The following is a 6,814-nucleotide window of genomic DNA, read 5'->3' as shown; positions in this document are numbered from 1 at the left end:
GGCAAAGGGCTTCTCCAGCTTTCTCATTTCTGGAGTCTCCTTCCTCACTTCTCAAGTCTTTGCTTATTATTACCCCAAAAAGGGAACTACGTGGTGATGATAGGTGACTATGTGAGCTCGTGCCAGCTGATACTGTGACTGTGGGGTTACATCTGAAATTGCCCTAACACTTCAGTTGCTGCTGGCAGCTGTGCCTGAAAGTATGTCAACCAAGGGGACAGGAAATAATTTTTTTCCTCTAGTTGCTGCACTGTAGCTAAGAATGATGTAGTGGAAGGGTATTGGTGCCTCTGTGTCCCACTGCCTCTGGGGGAGGGAAGGCAGCACTCCCACTGCAGGGCTTCTCAGTGCACGTTTTCTGGAGTGCTCGGGTAGCTCAAACATACTTGCAGGCACACAGTTTTACAAATGAGCTGTTTTGCCTACTAGCAACACTTTGAGTTTTACTAATCTGTAAGATTTCATGTCTGGGGAGCAAAGGTTTTTCCCAGTCTAAAATGAATAGTTCTTCTAACTTTAAGAAGGGTATTGGCTACGATAAAGCAAGCAGGTTTTGGCCCTTTCTCTAACCAGTGATAAAATGTTACAGAAAACCCCCTTAAATTTACAGTTGTACTGATAACACATAACTACAATCAGCCTTGAAAAATTTTGATGTTAGCCTTTGGTGCACAATAAGTGTTGTTTTCCTTAAAAAAGAAAAAAAAAGAAGCTCCAGCTTTCACGCTGTAAATATTGAATTATCATTAATATATTAGCACAGAGAACTTAAGCCCTAAGACCTTCAGTGTCTTTGCTGAAGTCAGCAGCTTCAACCAAAGCCTATCATTGGTGTCTCTTGTGTAAATCCTTTGATGTTATTACTGCTCTGAAGTGAGGAGAGAAACCAGGATTTTAAAGGGGAAAAAAACGCTATGAATTCAACTGGCAGATGAGTTCTTTTCTGGGAAGCGGTAGGAGCAGGGTGGCAGCCTATGTGGTGGACAGCACAGAATGACAGAGTGCTGTTGAGGACTCATTGCCAGCTTGTATTAATGCGTGCTGCCCTACTGAAGTTGGTGGAGCTCACAGGTTTCCACCACCTGTGCCACTGCACCTTTCTACTCTCATCTCGCCTGAGCTACTCTTACTTTACCTCCACCAAGGACTCTCCAGAGACAGAGCAAGATGTAAAGATCTTACTCCTCCTACCCAGGCCGGACATCTGGAGACTGATAGTTGTCAAAACTTGGAAGAGCCCAGTGAATGAAAGAGGGATGAATGGAGGAAACCTGCAAGGAATGTATGTATATTTTTAGGGTGCTAAAAACTACTGCAGCTCCTAACACTGTCTGCAAAAACCTCTTTTGCACTCTTAGTGTCAAGATGAGAGTTTCTGTTGTGAGACTTGGCTGCATCTTCCATCTTCATTAAATTCTTAGTTTTCCAAAGTAACATTGACCCAGGTAGTTGTTTTTATGAGAAAAATAAACCAAGACAACAGGTGTATCTGAGTAAGAGTCCAGTGAGAAACCATCTCCTTGTGAAAGGAGCAACAGCTCTTCACTTTGGTGGGGGGATCCAAACAGGTCTTGGCAGCTGAGACACGACAGTGTTTCTAGTGCTTGGAGCAGATGAACTTCACATGCAAGTAGAGGTAAACAGCTTTCTTTTGTGGACTGATTTTGCTTCTTAATCCTTTCTTTCCTGTAGTTACACAGCACAGAACTAACCTGATTTTTGAAGAAGATATCAGGGGAAATATAGTTCAGAACATTATATAAACAGACAAGATACACTAACTTATTAAAGACTCTGCACAACTTGGCGGGAAAATTTGTACTCCACATCCTTTCTTCTTGTAAAAGAGAAGGTTTCAACTTCTGTTTTGTAGAAATTGGAGCAATTGGAATAAATGTTTTATGTGCTGGCCATGAAGTTATTAATTTAATCTGAAGAGCTGAATAGAATTTTGCCTTTGTGTAAGTGATAATTAGGCAAATAGAGCTGCTATTTTCCTTGGAGAAATTTAGGTAGATGTGCAAGATGAGGAAGGTATTTTGTTTCTTAATCACTAACCATCGAACTTCCTGACTTATAGTCACTGCAACTTTCTGTAAGTTTAGTTGTCAAGTTGTCAAGATTTTCCCAGAGTGGCAGGACCTATGGATGAAATTTAAGGTATCTGTGCATTTTTAGTCTTGCTGATTTTTAAATGTGATGGCTGTAGGAACTGACACTGTTGTAAGGGTAAACCATGTTTCTGCAGGTTTTACTGAGGTGAGACTCTCAATTGAATTACTCTAAGTTGGACCACATACACAAAAATGGTGAATCTCTTGCAGTCCGAGGTTCCATTGAACAAGCTGGAAATAAAAGCAAGGAGTACAGCAGACCAGACCAAACTCTTAGGTACCATTTCAGAAGTGTTATGATCAACCAGGGATTCATTTTCATTGCTAGTTCAATTCCTTAAGCCTTGTCTAAACTCCGGAAACATACCATTCTAAGAAGTGGTTGGCCCTTCTGACTTGGTTGTAAAATACCTCATGTCCATGCTACACTACTGATTTGATTTGCGGAAGTGTGCAAATAAGAAAAAAAATTCCCACTGGTGGGAACCACAGGGTAGACAAGATGTCTATGAATGTAGCTATTTTTACCACCATTTTTCTTAGTTTTTTCAATAGGTTTAATGAAAACTGTGGTTGTGGCTCCCACCAGTTTTAACACATTCATCAGCATTGGAGGCAAACCTGTGGAATTTTGACCAACTGTAAATTTCCTCACAGTTAACTCAGCTAGAAATTCTTCAGTCTTTCTTTTCTTTCTTTTTCTCTTTCTTTCTCTTTCTTTCTCTTTCTTTCTTTCTTTCTTTCTTTCTTTCTTTCTTTCTTTCTTTCTTTCTTTCTTTCTTTCTTTCTTTCTTTCTTTCTTTTTCTTTCTTTCTTTCTTTCTTTCTTTTTCTTTCTTTCTTTCTTTCTTTCTTTCTTTCTTTCTTTCTTCCTCTCTTCCTCTCTTCCTCTCTTCCTCTCTCTCTCTCTTTCTCTCTCTCTTCCTCTCTCTCTCATTCTCTCTTTCACTCTTCCTTTCTTTCTCTCTCTCTCTCTCCACCATCCCCACCCACAACCCCCTCGTATAATATTTACTATGAACTATTCAAACCATTACTGGAGTGTTTCACATTAAACTTGCATGGTCTTCACGCCTGTGCAAATGGAAGCCACTACCTTGCATGCATAGACTTGTCTGAAGATCACTTTTGGCCTTCCACAGTCTTCAAGACTCCCTGAAATTACGTGGCTGCCCAGTCCATCTGCAGAGTTACTGCCCCTGCTGTGACTGGGCTCTGTGTGAGATCCATGAGCAAGGGGTGGCACTGTGTGAGATCCATGAACAGGATGGGTGGCAGCTCTACCTCCCCTCTGAGGGACCTGCCAAATGCCCATACAGACCACAGGGGTCAGACAAAGGACCCTGTACGTGGAGGAGCTGGGAGGTCCTTTGGCATCTGGTCAGAGAACTTAGTGGCTGGGCAAAAACCAAAGGGTAAAGTAGTTCTGAAGGAGGAATGATCCCCAGGCAAGAACAGTCCATATACCCACATGTGGGGCTCTGCTTATGTCACTCAATATGCCTTGTTCGGCTGGAAACAGCCCTGTTTGCTACTGCTGGCACACATCCAGGGTGTTGAAAAGCTTTGTGTGGGTAAGTACCGGGGAATCAGGTTATGGTCTAGCTCTACACTTTCCTCACATTACACAAATACTAGACATGGTACCAAGGGGGATACATTTTAACCTTAACACCTCAGTGATGGATAGTAGGAGGGATAGCTATGCTTTCTTTCTAAGAGGCTTTCATTTACATTTGGGGCTCTCGGGTGGCAGACTACTATTCCACTCTCTTTCCACTCTCTTTCAATGAATATGCACAATTGCAGCTTAGTTCCAAAAACAATTTTAAAGCTGAATATAAATGTTTTCTTTTCTCTAAGAGGGAGAGAGAAATCCACAAATCTAACACCCACAGACTGTGTCTGTCTCTTTAAGTTTTCAAATCTTTATAACCAATTTACAAATGACTACATTTCTACAACCCCTGTGAATAGCTATGTTTTTTTAAGGCAAACATTGTTTTATTTGGACTATCTCTTTTTTTTTTTTTCACAAGAAAACATACCACATGAAGAAGAATGTGTGGGTGTTGTGAGAATGAATGATTTTCAAGCTGTGAGGACATTATGGCCTCATGTATCCTAGGAAAAGTACTGGCTGCTGACGACTGGTGTCAACAGTGACCATGTCTGAACAGTGCTGAAAACAATTTAAGTCCTTCTGTCCCCCAGTTCACACCATATTCAGCAACATTTCAGGTAGTTTGATTAAAATCTGAAGAGGCACTGATTCCACTAGCCTGGTATTAACAGGAGAGTGAGCCTTAGTGTAGACAGCTGCCTGGCTCCAGAAGCCATCGACAGTGCTCTTTGTGCTTGACATGTCCTGGAAATGGCTTCTGAGCCAGAAAGCTGTCTACACTGAAGTATACACTATTTAAGTGAATACCCTTTTTCTGTGTTAGCATCAGAATGGGGTGAAAATTAAATAAGCACTGTTGAAAGATACAAATATCCTTTCTGTTTGAATTTTCTCACCAAACAGAGATTTAAGATACTTTGTCAAAATCTGAATTACTTTTTCTTCATATCCTTTTCACAGTAGTAAAAGGAAAGAAAGATTGAAAAGGAAACAAACCCAATAATTTTCTGGATGAATATTTTAAATTAAAAGTATGATCTTAGCAGGAGTCTTTTTAATTTTTCCCAGAATAAAAAAACTTTTTCACGTTAGCTTCTTATGCATTTAAGAAAGGATGAAGTGTAGTCCTGTTTCTCCAGAAGGCAGTGTGAATAATCCTGTTACCCGACATATACTTCCAAATGAAATTGAAATCCAAAGCTAGTATCTACAGTCCAATAAAAAGTGTAGCAGTTGGTATCAGGACTATATTAGTACAAGTACTTTTTAATGGCATCCTGCCCACCTACTGTATCTCAGCCCATAGAATGAGAAGGAGACAAAATAAAAGTACCATGTGAGAAAACACAAGCAAGCTAAAACAATTTTTTTTGGAATAAGGATATTGTAAAATTATGTCTAAAAATTCTTGTGAAAAAAGAGCCAAACCAAATATTTGGCCCAGTAAGTGAATTCAAGGACATTGTTGACAGAATCTAACTAATTCATATTTACAGAATTTAAAATTTTGTTCTACTTGCTACAAAACAGAAAGGGGTGTCTGAAACACCCTAAATCTTAAAGCAGGATCCTACTTTAGTTTATGCCATTTGGAACACTTGCAAGGGCGAGAACAGCATATTTTACACATGGAGTAAGGGAGAAGCAGGTACTCACAGGGAGCCCCTTGGCTCACGGGAAAGTGCACACACTCAGAGGTGTAGTCCCAGCCCTGAATGTGCTCCAATGCCAAACCATGTCCATTCAGAGCAGCTGGTCTGAGCTACCTTCTCCAAGAGCCAACTTTTGTTTCCTGACTATGCATGAAGATGAGGAAGACCATTGACTTCAGTCACCTACAGGAGAGCAATTTGTTTTCCAAACTTCTCCCCCAGCTACATAACTTTGCACCTCTGTTGGAAGCTAAAATAATAAATAAAAGCATGGGGAATCACATCTACTCTGTTTAAAGCAAATGATGCAGCTGTTCATTTGTATGTTTTTGCATTCAGTTTCTGTCATGAGACAACATTGAAGATCTTAACAGTGGCCCATAGCACTGGAAAAATTCTCTCACTTTTAGAGCCTCCCATGAGATATAGATCATCATGCCTCATTCTTTGTACAAAACATTGTTTGGAGGCTACTGGAGGTCCTACTGTACAGAGTGAAGTCTCCAAACAGCATATCAAGCACTACACCTCTCCGTCTTTTTGAAACCCCGTGTGTGAACCATGTGCATTTGAAAAGGGTGTGGATTTTCTAAAATGATTCTTACCTGCTCCTGTTGGTTTGCTGATCAGCCCCATTTGTACCATGAACATACTTGGTGCCCTATGCTTCTCCTTTCACATTCAATAAAGGGGATGGATCATTAATGCTGTCAGTCACCAGTACATCTTGTTCTTTAGAACTGCAAAGCACATTGGGCTCACTGTCTGTTTCCCAGACTTGGGAAGTGCAGGAAGGATAGGCCTTGGAACATAATGGAAAATTTCCTTGTATTAACTACCAGTAAAAAGAGACACCCTGAAGGCCTTGTCTTCGTTCATTAAATTCATAAAAAGCTGTATAATTACAAAGCTTGTGACATGCTAATTTTCTACATAACTTTCACACTTTATCAGCTCTAAAATATATCTGAAGTGGCAGCACTGATACACGGATAGGTACCAGCCCACATATCCTGCTCTAGATAATGTGATCCACAGAAGTGTGGTGCAGTCTGCAAACAACAAATACCTCTACTAAGGAGAAATGCTCTGCTTGGGTTACTCAATGAGTGCTGACAGGAGAAGCATTAAACCAGGGCATTAAAAGACTGCAAGAATTGCAGATTTGACCCTGCTAGGCAGAAATGTGCCTTAATAACTTAATTAATGATAAATAGAACTCCCTAAAAATCACATGAACTTATTAGTAAACAATCTCACAAAGTTACATTTCATTAATAACCATAAAAAAATCTATAAATGGTGCCCATTGGAAGGATAATGTTTTTCCTTCTCTCTGAGAACATATGTTTGTAAACCGTGTAACTGGGCCCCGAGTAATTTTGGAGTGAGTAATTTCCGAACGTGCAATTACAAATGGCTAAA

This window comes from Corvus moneduloides, chromosome 2, assembly GCF_009650955.1.
Source record: "Corvus moneduloides isolate bCorMon1 chromosome 2, bCorMon1.pri, whole genome shotgun sequence".
NCBI lineage: Eukaryota > Metazoa > Chordata > Aves > Passeriformes > Corvidae > Corvus > Corvus moneduloides.
Note: the sequence above shows the minus strand (reverse complement) of the source record.